Raw genomic sequence first — 15262 nt, 5'->3', positions numbered from 1 at the left:
AGGCGGAGTAAATTTCTCATAATAATATTACATAATGTTTAAATATATGCTTGCTTTCTCAAGCCAAAATAATAAAGAAAACTCAGAGAACCATCGACCAAGTCAGTATGTAATAAAAGTGTACAAAAAACCCATTGCGGTACGGTCCGTGTAACGCTTCACAATTCAGTTTTCAGACCATACAATGCAAATGCAAAAATGAAAAATTGAAACCAAACATTCTTTTTTGTTGGTTTTCCAGTTACATTATCAATGGATATTCGCCTTTTTCTCCCCTTTTTTGAATTTTACTTTTGCTAAATTGTGACTTCAGAAACAAACATTTGAATAAATGAAATCTAACCGATTTTCTATTTTTCCATTTTTCGTCTTGTAATTTGCGCCGTGGGCGGTACCATTAGCACGGGGGTGTGGCCGTGGACTAACTTTACTATCATTTCATTGATGTAACTGCTTTATTTACACTGCATGCACGTTTGAGGAGTTTAAAAGTTTAAAAGATGGAACACAGGACAATATTTTTCACCCAAAGTGCCATAACTTTTATTATTAGGCTAATAGTCTACGTGTGCTAAATTATAAGGCAGTCTCGGACCGGCCATCGGGAGCAGCCGGCAAAAGTGAAATCCCGGTGGCCTGGATATGATTTGGCACATTGCCCTACCTGTTTTGTATTGACCTTATTAATAAAAATACTACCAAGCGAAAATATAGGAAAAAAGCTTCTTCTTTTTTTTTTTTTTTTTTGTTAGGTTTTTAGCTCTCGTTTCTCGCCTAGCCTACAATACAATAAAGATGCAGATGTTTTCACTATAGCGGGCATTGTTCGTTACCACGGCATCCGCTTCGAGTTTCTGTGCTTCTCGTTCCCGTAAAATGCCCTTAAATCTAGCACAGTTGTAGAACTTTCATTACAATAGAAGCAGTTCGCTGGGATATGAGGCGATAGGCTATAGCTAACTATGCTGCAAATCAAGAGCAATAATATTTATTTATTTTCAATAAATAAACAGACATATCTTGCTACGTTTGGCACATTGCCCAGCTTGTTTTTTATTTATTTATTCGAGCACATTAAATTCGCCATTCGATAATGAATCAGTACTATAGACATTAAATATTGTATTAGCCTACAAACGAGAGGGGGGGGGGGGGGTATGGTTATTTTTTTCTATATTTTTGCTTAGTAGGCTATAACTTTTATCGTTATTCTAGATTCCCGTGAAGGATCTTGCGAGCCACCCCCGTTCTGCTGCACTGAAAATGAACTGTCTGGATCTCATGGTTGTGGCTGCCTAGGCTACTGTAGGCCTACCATGTAAAATGAACAACAACAAGGATAGCTATATATTAATAAAATAAAGTAAAAATGGATAGGTAAATACAAACAAGGGCAATGTGCCAAATCATACCCAGGCCACTGGGATTTCACTTTTCCCGGCTGCTCACGATGGCCGGTCCGAGACTGCCTTATAATTTAGCACAGACTATTAATAATAAAAATGATGGCACTTTGGGTGAAAAATGTCGTCCTGTGTTCCGTCTTTTAAACTTCTCCTCAAACGTGCATGCAGTGTAAATAAAGCAGTTACATCAATGAAATGATAGTAAAGTTAGTCCACGGCCACACCCCCGTGCTAATGGTACCGCCCACGGCACAAATTACAAGACGAAAAATGGAAAAATAGAAAATCGGTTAGATTTCATTTATTCGAATGTTTGTTTCTGAAGTCACAATTTAGCAAAAGTAAAATTGAAAAAGGGGAGAAAAATGCAAATATCCATTGATAATGTAACTGGAAAAACAAGAAAAATTAATGTCTGGTTTCAATTTTTCATTTTTGCATTTGCATTGTATGGTCTGAAAACTGAATTGTGAAGCGTTACACGGACCGCGGTACTTTTGTATTTGTAGTTTTTTGTAATTGTACTTTTTCGTTCATTCATTATTCTTTTTCGGAATGAAAGATGAAATTTAAAAAAGGGTGCAGCTTGTTTTTTTGTTTAAAAAAAAAAAAGCAGAAATGGCTGTATTTGTTTTCCAAATGTATTGTTGTCATCCAATAATAGTATAAGAAAATTGGACGACATTTCCGATCGTTTTTTAATTTGTAATATTTATTTGTACATCAAGGCGACATCTAGTGTGGTCAGGGTAGATTCGTGTACTTTTTGGTCATTTCATTTCCTGTTTGGAATGAAATAATGAGAAATAAAAACCAGCTCGTTTATTCGTTTTTTAGTTAAGTTTAAAAAACGAAAAATGAGATTTTGGCTCGATTTTTCATTTTTCGTTTGTAGTTTAAAAATCGGATTATGGGTTCGATATTTCATTTGCACACGTGGGCAGCGCCGAAACGCCCCTTTCATCTGATTGGCCAAAACGCTCCGCCCTCAGTAAGCTACGAGCTTTTCTTTCTGTCAGGCAAAATAAGAGTCAGTACGAGTGCGGCTCTGACAAATGCACTTTAATAAAATAATGTCTGAAACCACCACTCACTGTGAACTACGCACAATATTTGAAGCAGAAATATGTTGCTGGTTCACGTAATTTGTGCTGCTGCGACTTGCAAGCGACACCAATAATGTGAGCCATATGACAGATTATTTTAGCATCATGTATTTCCCATTGATAAATACAGTGCAAATAGTTTAAATATCTCTTTGGATAAAAGGGAAGTGGAAATAAAAATCAATAATAGGCTAAACTGTACCATGATAATATGTCTGTAATATTAGATGTCCGTAGATGACCTACCCATAACTGTTACATTAGAGTTAGGGGATTACACAGTTTGTACAGTATAAAAATTATTATGTCTAAAGTTACCATATAACATGAAAACTCAACAACCCAATGGGAATGTATATTGTGTAAAACATCCAGAGGTGGACAGTAACAAAGTACATTTACTTGAGTACTGTACTTAAGTACACTTTTTGAGTATCTGTACTTTACTTGATTTTACTGTAGGCCTACTTGAAACGGATTTTCATTTTCAACGTTGGGTTTGATCTTCTGAATCTGAATTTTGTCATTGTTTTGGTGCACACTAGCTTATAGATAACAGTAAGGCTAACATATTCATACTAAAAGCCCAAAAACATTAAATCACACTACTGGAACTGTGTTCTAGAAATAAACTTGATATTGATATGAGGGTAGAAAGGCAGGCATAGATTCAGAGGCAAGGTACTGTAAGTATTAGACACAACAATGCAACAATAATAAAACAATGCAGTGACATTTACTTTTGATAATTAGTACTTTTAAAAACGAGTAGGCTACTTCTGTACTTTTACTTAAGTAAAAATTAGTCTTTACAACTTTTACGGAGTAATATTTGACCAGTAGTATCTGTACTTTCACTCAAGTAAGGAAGTTGTGTAGCCTACTTTGTCTTTGTCCACCTCTGAAAACATCTGTTCATAATCTGTGATTACACAATTCCAATAGCCTACGGACAGCACCAGGAGGCGTCTGGAATAACTCTGCACTGATCAATCCGCATTTTTACAGTTTTTCTCAGTCGCTTTGGTGCATTTCTCACATCACTATTTACATTTGCACAACAGTTAGTTCAACCTCCACAACATTTAGTCACTTGTGCACATCATAGTAGCAGTTTCTCATTCCTTCCAACAAATTGCAAATGCTTTTGGACATGCATCAATTGCTTTCATACAACTCTCTGCTGTTTTATAACATTATCATTTGCTTATGTCATGTCAGTCAAAATTAACTATACTTGTAAATGATGAATAGTCATTCCATATAAAACTAATAGTCCTCATTTCATTGCTTGAGTCATTACATACAAAAATGTTGAACTAGTTGTCAAAATCTGTCATTTAAAAAATAAAACAACAACAAAAAATGCTGAAAAAGTCTCCTAAATTGAACAATTTGCAATTGAGCAAGAGATGATATTCGCTGGGATGTAGATTAAATTATGTGACCAGACAGAGAGGAACGTCTGGATGTGCATGAATGATTACAGTCCTATGTATGTTGTATGTTCAGTTCCAATAGGCCTACTGCAATATTGTATACAGTTGTGCACAGCTCTACCCATAGGGGGTTTATTTTTGTTGTAAATAATGGTGTATTTTTTCTTTTGCACAATGCTGTAAACAAATTAGAATTGCAAAGAGCATATGCAGTAAAAATGTAAAACATACATATTCAGTGTCTTGTACTCAGTTACCTCATACATACAGTAATGTGTAACTTTACTGTATTTTTCAAATGGCTGTGCAAATAGTATTTAGTGCTGTATTGAGCATTTTCAGGTAGTCACTGTGTCACCAAGATCTGACTTTTATCATTGGAAAACATTTGAAGAGTAAACTGTCATAATGAAAACATGACAAAGCCATTTGACTATCTTGTTCATAAACGATGGTGTCAGGACTTTTCATTTTGATGACACTGACACATTCATCGACATAAATACTTGCTTTTGAGGAATGAGCTATCCATTTTGAGCAAGTGACACGCTTTTGCAGGTTATCAACTAGGTTTTGCAGTTTGTACTAATTGTTTTGAGAACTGCATTAACTGTTGTGCAAATGTAAATAGTGTTATGAGAAATGCACCAAAGCGACTGAGAAAAACTGTAAGCAGCTAATTTTACAGTAGGCTCATATTCAAAATGTCCTTCTCATATAACGGCAACGACTGCACAAATTGACTTCCTTTGTGAAAAATAGCAGACCACCGTTTTAAATAAGTTTAAAAAAGGTGGTCTGCTATTTTTCTCAAAGGAAGCTCAGTCAGTCAGTCAGTCAGTCAGACAGACAGACAGAGAGAGAGAGAGAGAGAGAGAGAGAGAGATAGATAGATAGATAGATAGATAGATAGATAGATAGATAGATAGATAGATAGATAGATAGACAGACAGACAGATAGATAGATAGATAGATAGATAGATAGATAGATAGATAGATAGATAGATAGATAGATAGATAGATAGATAGATAGATAGATAGATAGATAGATGTGCCTTTATGCGCTCGTCTTCACAAAAACTACATGCAGGGTTTTAAACATCTCGTGTGGACAAAATATTGTTTGTTTTGCAAAGCCATGGCAAAAAGCAGAATAACTTGTAGGCTATAGCCTATACTTAAAAAGGAAAACATATTTGCCGAGTAAAAACAGAGTTTGTGTTGTTGAATCATATATTTTTTTCTAGTAGGCTAGGCTACATCTTAAAATATAGAGCTCATGACAAATAAAAGTTCCATATGGACAAACATTAAATGCAAAAACCAGTGTGAATAACCGTATCTTAAAATAGAGAGTGGATATGGCCTATTTATGAATGAAATAAATTGTCATTTAAACTGATGCAAACAGGGAAAGAGAGTAGAAAACACTTATTATCCTGTTGCCCCCTCTAGTGGACAGCATTAAGTAGTACGGCCTTCATTGCTCAGATAACGCAAGTCAATGGATTTTTTGGGAAAGTAAGTCTGAACAGTGAGAAAAGATATAAGCGAGTCAGACCAGTCTGAAGGTCTGAGCTGAGTTTGGTGAAGCATTAAAGTTCTAGGCGGAGTCAATTTCTCATATTAATAATAATAATAATAATACTAATAATACTACTACTAATAATAATAATGTTCAAATGATGGCTTTCTTAAGCCAACATAATAAAGAAAACTCAGAGAAACATCGACCAATTCAGTATTAGTTTTATAATAAACAAATAACATTTTAAAGGTATGCCGTGCTCTGCAACTTACATGATTTTAATGAATCCCAAACCTGGTAATTTTGTCAGTATTAATGTACGTGATTCTAGCTTCTCTCTTTTCTGTCTTTCTTTTCATGTGAACTGAGTAGGCTACACATGCTTACATTCATAAATATAAACTTTATTTCTATTAAATTTTCTAAATTATTTATAGCATATGTCACACACGCCTACCTGCCTTTTGATGTAAATAAAAGACGAGAGTGGTAGCCTAAATGTTACGGACATATTATCATGGTACCGTTCAGCCTATTATTGATTTTTATTTCCACTTTTATTCAAAGAGACGGAACTATTTGCACTGTATTTATCAATGGGAAATACATGATGCTAAAATAATCTGTCATATGGCTCACATTATTGGTGTCGCTTGCAAGTCGCAGCAGCACAAATTACGTGAACCAGCAACATATTTCTGCTTCAAATATTGTGCGTAGTTCACAGTGAGTGGTGGTTTCAGACATTATTTTATTAAAGTGCATTTGTCAGAGCCGCACTCGTACTGACTCTTATTTTGCCTGACAGAAAGAAAAGCTCGTAGCTTACTCAGAGCCGGATTAACGCAAAGGCAAACTAGGCACGTGCCTAGGGCCCGATTGGCGGGATGGGGCCCAGACAGAGGGACAAAAAAAAAAGAAAATTTAGCCTAAATGTCCTATCTACAATTTATTTCAAAATGTAGCCTATTAATCAACTAAAAATAGTAACGATGTTTATCTTAACCATAGACTGTTACATTACGTCACATTAACGCCAGCCCATGACTGTATAGAGGCGCCAGCCAGTTTAGTCCGAGGGGACGTCAGAGGCGATCAGAGGCGGTCAACGAACGCATCCATCAGGTGCTGCGAGTGCGAAGCAAAAGCAGAAATAGGCACGCAAAGAAGCACAGCTCGTAATGCAGGTCATCGATTTTGGTGTGATTGCAATGTATTTTAAATATAAACTTGTGGGCTACTGTAGATCAGCGTCATTTCTGGAAAAATCATTCACCGCTTTGTGAGTTTAAAAGAGCGCGAGCGTCATTAACGTGCCCAGACGCGACGCTTTGAATTTGCGCGTAGAATCAGTGAATAACATCGCGTCCAGAGCTGACTAGTAAAAAAGCTACAAAAGTAAAAGACAAGACGTTTGTATTCAAAGTTAAAAAACCAACACACTGCAACATTTTTAAATGTTTCAAATAAAGGATCTCATATGGGTCTATCTTCTATATTCTGATGCTGATGATTAGATAATACCCTGACATCATAGCCTATACGAATATTAGTTTAGATTTTTTTTCCTGCTCAGTAGCGATCGTGTCTTTCTCTTCCACTTGATTTGTGTATAGCATATTTAAGGTAGCAATGCAATACATAATAACATATTACTGATATTAATAATATGACAATATCTGCAGTCATTATTGATTAAATGGGAGGGAAAAATCCTGCCCATAACGCAGACAAATTATAAAAGCACGTTCATGTTCATCTACTGAAGTTGTATTCTGGAACTGTGAATAAACTGAATAAAACAGCAAAATAACAACAAGAACAATAACATCTTCATTAAACAAAAAAGAGATTAGCTTAGATAAAGTTTGATAGGCTACCAGTAACAAGTCTGGACCCATTACTATTTTTAATGTTTTTGAAAGAAGTTTATTATTATGCTACAAGCCTGCATTTATTTGATCAAAAATACAGAAAAAAAACAGGAATATTCAGCAAGGATGTGTTAAATTTATAAAAGTGATATTGAAGACTTTTTTAAAAGAACTTTTTAATAATCAAAGAATCATGAAAAAAAGTATCACATGTTATAAAATAAATATTAAGCACCATTTCTAACATTTGATAATAAATCAGTTTTCTGAAGGATCACGTGACACTAAATTCAGCTTTGCATCACAGAAATATATTTTAAAGTATAGCCTAGTAAAATAGAAAACCATTATTTTAAATTGTAATAATATTTCACTATATTATTTTTCTGTATTTTTGATCAAATAAATCCAGGCTTGATGAGGATTTATAGACTTCTTTCAAAAACATTACAAATAGTAATTTGTCCAAACTTATGTACTGTGTAAGTAAAAATATACTAAATTTAAAGTTAAATGTTGTATAAATAAAAAGGTTAGGAATCATATTTGTTTCAAGTGTGTTTTATTGGGGGTGGGGGGGCCTCCAACATGAATTTTGCCTAGGGCCTCCAAATGTCTAGATCCGGCCCTGAGCTTACTGAAGGCGGAGCGTTTTGGCCAATCAGATGAAAGGTGCGTTTCGGCGCTGCCCACGTGTGCAAATGAAATATCGAACCCATAATCCGATTTTTAAACTACAAACGAAAAATGAAAAATCGAGCCAAAATCTCATTTTTCGTTTTTTTAAACTTAACTAAAAAACGAATAAACGAGCTGGTTTTTATTTCTCATTATTTCATTCTAAACAGGAAATGAAATGACCAAAAAGTACCCGGTCCGTGTAACGCTTCACAATTCACTTTTCAGACCATACCATGCAAATGCAAAAATGAAAAATTGAAACCAGACATTCATTTTTCTTGTTTTTCCAGTTACATTATCAATGGATATTTGCCTTTTTCTCCCCTTTTTTCAATTTTACTTTTGCTAAATTGTGACTTCAGAAACAAACATTTGAATAAATGAAATAAACCGATTTTCTATTTTTCCATTTTTCGTCTTGTAATTTGTGCCGTGGGCGGTACCATTAGCACAGGGGTGTGGCCGTGGACTAACTTAGTCTTTACTATCATTTCATTGATGTAACTGCTTTATTTACTGCATGCACGTTTGAGGAGAAGTTTAAAAGACGGAACACGGGACGACATTTTTCACCCGAAGTGCCATCATTTTTATTATTAATAGTCTGTGCTAAATTATAAGGCAGTCTCGGAACGGCCATCGGGAGCAGCCGGGAAAAGTGAAATTCCGGTGGCCTGGGTTTGGCACATTGCCCTTGTTTGTATTTACCTATTCATTCTTATTTTATTTTATTAATATATAGCTATATCCTTGTTGTTGTTCATTTTACATGGTACAGTAGCCGAGGCAGCCACAACCACGAGATCCCAGACAGTTCATTTTCAGTGCAGCAGAACGGGGGTGGCTCGCGAGCAGCAGCGCTTTTCAAGATACTTCACGAGAATCTAGAATAACGATAAAAATTATAGCCTACTAAGCAAAAAATATAGAAAAAAATAAGCATATTTCCCCCCCCCCCCACAATTTTTTAAAGGTTTTTAGCTCTCGTTTGTAGGCTAATACAATAGGCTATTTAATGTCTATAGTGCTGATTCATTATCGAATGGCGAATTTAATGTGCTCGGATAAAAAAATAAAAAACAAGCTGGGCAATGTGCCAAACGTAGCAAGGTATTTATGTTTATTTATTGAAAATAAATAAATATTATTGCTTTTGATTTGCAGCACATAGCTATAGCATATAGGCTATCGCCTCATGCTCATATCCCGGCGAACTGCTTCTATTGTAATGAACAGACTATATAGTCTACAACTGTGATTTAAGATAGATTTAGATAGATTTAAGGGCATTTTACGGGAACGAGAAGCAGTGTAGAGCTAAAGCACACAGAAGCTCAAGCGGATGCCTTGGTAACGAACAATGCCCGCTATAGTGAAAACATCTGCATCTTTATTGTATTGTAGCCTAGACTATTACAAACGAGAGCTAAAAACCTAACAAAAAAAAGAAACTTTTTTTTTCTATATTTTCGCTTGGTAGTATTTTTTATTAGGTCAATACAAACAGGTCGGGCAATGTGCCAAATCATACCCAGGCCACCGGGATTTCACTTTTCCCGGCTGCTCCCGATGGCCGGTCCGAGACTGCCTTATAATTTAGTAGCCTACACGTAGACTATTAGCCTAATAATACAAGTTATGGCACTTCGGGTGAAAAAATGTTGTCCTGTGTTCCGTCTTTTAAACTTCCCCTCAAACGTGCATGCAGTGTAAATAAAGCAGTTACATAAATGAAATGATAGTAAAGACTAAGTTAGTCCACGGCCACACCCCCGTGCTAATGGTACCGCCCACGGCACAATTTACAAGACGAAAAAATGGAAAAATAGAAAATTGGTTTATTTCATTTATTCAAATGTTTGTTTCTGAAGTCACAATTTAGCAAAAGTAAAATTGAAAAAAGGGGGAAAAAAGGCAAATATCCATTGATAATGTACTGGAAAAACAAGAAAAAAGAATGTCTGGTTTCACTTTTTCATTTTTGCATTTGCATGGTATGGTCTGAAAACTGAATTGTGAAGCGTTACACGGACCAGGTGACACGGTCAGACATGTATTTATCATTGAGTCCAGAGAAAATTTGGTTGCTTAATGCGGGGCTAGCATGTGTTGTGGTGTCTCATGAATGGCTGTGTGCTGCCCTGAGTCAAACTTGTGTTAACCCCATCTCTTTATGATGTTCTGATGCAGAGACCTATCCCTGCCTCTGCTTAATAATTTGTATTTTTAAAAATTAAAATAAATTTATTAAATGATGTTTCTGCACAAGTTCAGCAGACAGTGAGGTTCGGGTTTGTTCCGATCAGAGCTCGTGAGCGGAGAGCTGAATATTCCGCTCCGCTCGCTCATTCCGCTCAGGGTCGCTAGCTCGCTCAACCCAGAATGGCCTGAGCCTGGTTCGAAAATATGTGGAATAAGGGCTGCCTCCGACTAATTTTTTTTTTCTAGACGACTAGTAGGCTAGTTGTTCATTTTAAGCCATTCGTGGACAATCGCCTCTTTTAATTAGCCTACTTAAATATGCTATAAATATGCAATTGGTTGATAAAACATTGATCAAAATTAAGATACAATTTATACAAAACGAAAATCTTTTAAAAAGAGTTTTCTACAAAAAAAAAAAACTTAATGAAGTGGTCAAAATCATGTTTGACCAAAAACAGCGCCGTTGCTAGGAGGGCGCCAGCGCCTCTGCCTCGCGAGTGGATGATAGCCCTGAAGACGCCTAGCAATGATATACCTTTAGTGGTAGTATACCTTTAGTTAAGTTATACCTTAAGAGTCTTAGTAGCGCGCTAAGAGAACGCAGCCCAGGTATGATGCGTAATGGAGATTCCAGAGCGCTCTTCTTTGGTCAGAACCATGGAGAGCGATCGCGGATAGGTCCGTCCTATGCACCGAAACTTTTAACTATGCAACAAAATATTTAAAGAGCATCAAGCTATTAAAATCTAGATTACGTATACGCACAGATAATATAACAGTAGGCTATATTAGTCTTTTTTTTATTATTAGGTTAAACAGTGATTGGATAATGTTTTTAATTTAAAGTTTTTAATTTAAGGCCCACCCACAATTGGTCTGGCCCATCCAAAACTGGAATCCTGGCGCCGTGCCTGGGCTAAAGCAAAGTTTTTTTGACTGCTCACTCACTCTTGAGCGTCTGGCGCGAGTGATTTCAATGTTAAGTCAATGTAAGACGCGTTTACACGCGTCTAAATGTCCTGAATGAGGCGTTGAATGAGGCGTTAAGCGCGGAGCGGTAGACGCGAATGAGGCGAATTGACTAACACAGATTTATAATGCATCTGTCTTTTTTATCATTTCACTGTATCTCAGCATCGCGATGTAAAGTTAACGTTATTACTTTAACAGCAGCAGTAAAACTGTTTCTACTGTGATGGTTTAACTTTGCAATCAATCCGTGGTTCAGCAGAGGCCGATATGACAATAGATGACATTGCGGCTAATTTATCTGATCCTGTCCATTAGCTTTGATCCATGTACGGCTTTTCAGAATGTCACCAAGTACAAATATTTAGGCCTATGTAATATTTCAGCGCGAAAACTCTAGCTAGCTAGCTGGGAACAATGAAAAGGGTCCAGAGCAGCATCATCATATTTTACAGGACCGTCACAAAAAAAAAAAAAAAAATGCAAATGAGAATGTTACTACAAGTACGATGGACGGCAACTCCCAACTTCAGCAGAACTCACAGTCCCAGTTTGACTCAAATGAACAAGGACCACAGTGTTGGGAAAGATAAGCTATTAGAGTAAAAATATTGCGTTAGGCTACTTCATGAGTTAATAAGAAAAAAGATTTTACAATTCCTGCAAATGCAGTGATGAAGTTCATGTTCTCATGATTTATTTTTATGAATAAATGTTTCAAAACACCCCCCCCCCCTCTGTTTTTTCTCAAATCGCACCCATATATATATATATATATATATATATATATATATATATATATATATATATATATATATATATATATATATATATATATATATAAGTAGCGATAGTTCATTCTAAGTTTATTCAAGTGGAAGAATGTGACTAATAAACTAACTCAATGATAAATACATGTCTGACCGTGTCGGACATTAATAGGTTACATGTCCGACATATCGGCTATCTATGACTTCGCACGACGGTGTAATTTACTTCCGGGTACAGATAGGATCAGTCAAATGAAATACAATAAACGTACAAATAAATATTACAAATTAAAAAACGATCAGAAATGTCGTCCAATTTTCTGATACTATTATTTGATGACAACAATACATTTGGAAAACAAAATATAGCCATTTCTGCTTTTTTTCTTTTAAACAAAAAACAAAGCTGCACCCTTTTTTAAATTGCATCTTTCATTCCGAAATAGAATAATGAATGAACGAAAAAGTACACGGACCTCCCCTGACCTTTATTGTTGTTCATTTTATTTTGTTTTTGATTTTATTTGCCTAGTTATCATCATCATCATTCACCCAGCCCAGAGTTAAACCTGCTTCTGTTTTAACCTGATTCTAACACTGCTATCAGCTTCTTAGCAGCTCAGACAACAAACTCACATCAGGGTCCGTGTACTTTTTGATCATTTCATTTCCTGTTTGGAATGGAATAACGAGAAATGAAAACAAGCTCGTATATTCGTTTTTTAGTTTAGTTTAAAAAACGAAAAATGAGATTTTGGCTCTATTTTTCATTTTTCGTTAGTGGTTTACAAATCGGTTTATGGGCTCGATATTTCATTTGCACACGTGGGCGGCGCTGAAACGCCCCTTTCATCTGATTGGTCAAACCGCTCCGCCTTCAGTAAGCTACGAGCTTTTCTTTCTGTACAGGCAGAATAAGAGTCAGTACGAGTGCGGCACGGACAAATCATACACTATAATAAAATAATATGTCTGAAACCACCACTCACTGTTAAATACGCACAATATTAAGCAGAAATATGTTGCTGCTCACGTAATTCGTGCTGCAAGCGACCCCATTAATGTGAGCCACAGTATATGACAGATTATTTTAGCATGATATATTTCCCTTTGATACATACAGTGCATATAGTCCCGTCTCTTTGGATAAAAGGGAAGTGGAAATAAAAATCGATGAATGTCCGTAACATTTACCATTTACATCAAAGGGCAGGTAGGCGTGTGTGGCGTATAAATAATTTTGAAAATTGAATAGAAATAAAGATTATATTTATGATGTGTAGCCTACTCAGTTCACATGAAAAGAAAGAGACAGAAAAGAGAGAAGCTAGAAGTGAACGTAGCCTACATTAATACTGACAAAATTAGCAGGGTTTGGGATTAATTAAATCATGTTGGTTGAAGAGCACGGCATACCTTTAAAATGTTATTAGTTTTATTATAAAACTAATACAGTTTTATTACATACTGAAATGGTCGATGTTTCTCTGAGTTTTCTTTATTATGTTGGCTTGAAAAAGCCAGCAGATATTAAAACATTATTATTATGTATTATTATTATTATGAGTATTAGAACTTAAATGCATCACCAAACTCAGCTCAGACGTTCAGACTGGACTGACTCGCTTATATATTTTCTAACTAGTAACTGTTCCCAAAAAATCCATTGACTTGCGTTATCTGAGCAATGAAGGCCGTAATACTTAATGCTGTCCACTAGAGGGGACGACAGGATAATAAGTGTTTTCTACTCTCTTTCCCTGTTTGCATCAGTTTAAATGACAAATAAATGCACGAATTTCATTCATAAATAGGCCATATCTGTGTATGAGAACAAGCTTTACACTTTAAGATCTATCTATCTATCTATCTATCTATCTATCTATCTATCTATCTATCTATCTATCTATCTATCTATCTATCTATCTATCTATCTATCTATCTATCTATCTATCTATCTATCTATCTATCTATCACAGACCATCTTTTTTTAAACTGTTTAAAACGATGGTCTGCTATATTTCATAAAGGAAGCCCATTTGTGCGGCCATTGGCGTTATATGAGAAGGATATTATTCTGAATAAATTATCATATTATTCTGAATATGAGCCTACTGTAAAATTTGCTGTCTTAAAAATGTGTTTTGATCAATGCAGTTATTCCAGACGCCTCCCGGTGCTATATTCGTATTGGAATGGTGTGATTACAGATTCTGAACAGATGTTTTACACAGCAGTAGGCTATAGTAGGCCTATATTCCCATTGGGTTGTTGCGTTTTAATGTTTTATGGGAAGTTTAGACATATTTTTTATACTGTAACTGTGTTATAACTAACTCTAATGTAACAGTTGTAGGTCATCTACGGACATGTTACAGACATCATGCGTATTATTTTATTTTTTTATTTTTTTTATTTCCACTTCCCTTTTATCCAAAGTGACGGGACTATTTGCACTGTATTTATCAATTGGAAATATATCATGCTAAAATAATCTGTCATAGCCTATAGCCTACTGTGGCTATTATTGGGGTCGCTTGCAAGTCGCAGCAGCCCGAATTACGTGAGCAGCAACATATTCTGCTTAATATTGTGCGTATTTAACAGTGAGTGGTGGTTTCAGACATATTATTTTATTATAGTGTATGATTTGTCCGTGCCGCACTCGTACTGACTCTTATTCTGCCTGTACAGAAAGAAAAGCTCGTAGCTTACTGAAGGCGGAGCGGTTTGACCAATCAGATGAAAGGGGCGTTTCAGCGCCGCCCACGTGTGCAAATGAAATATCGAGCCCATAAACCGATTTGTAAACCACTAACGAAAAATGAAAAATAGAGCCAAAATCTCATTTTTCGTTTTTTAAACTAAAAAACGAATAAACGAGCTTGTTTTCATTTCTCGTTATTCCATTCCAAACAGGAAATGAAATGATCAAAAAGTACACCCATCAGACATGTCCTAATCCTAATCTAGGCCATCTGGCCAAAAGAATGATTTACCAGTGTGTTGTATACTGTGTGAATCTTTCTTCTCACACATTCCAGTTTGTATAACATACAAAACTCCAATTGTGTCATGCAAGTGAAGAGAATCCATACAAGTCTTAAAACTTTATAGCACATACATGCTTTCAAATGCATTGCATGTACAATCAATGGCTGCAGAACATTTGTTAAGCCCTAAGGTAAGAACATTTTACAAGGTCCTCAAAAGAAAACCCCAAAACATAATTACATTACTAAAAACAGGCTGTTAACGCTGATTACATCAGCAATAACGGCAAC

The sequence above is a fragment of the Scardinius erythrophthalmus genome, assembly GCF_964197995.2.
Source record: "Scardinius erythrophthalmus genome assembly, chromosome: 21".
Classification (NCBI taxonomy): domain Eukaryota; kingdom Metazoa; phylum Chordata; class Actinopteri; order Cypriniformes; family Leuciscidae; genus Scardinius; species Scardinius erythrophthalmus.
Note: the sequence above shows the minus strand (reverse complement) of the source record.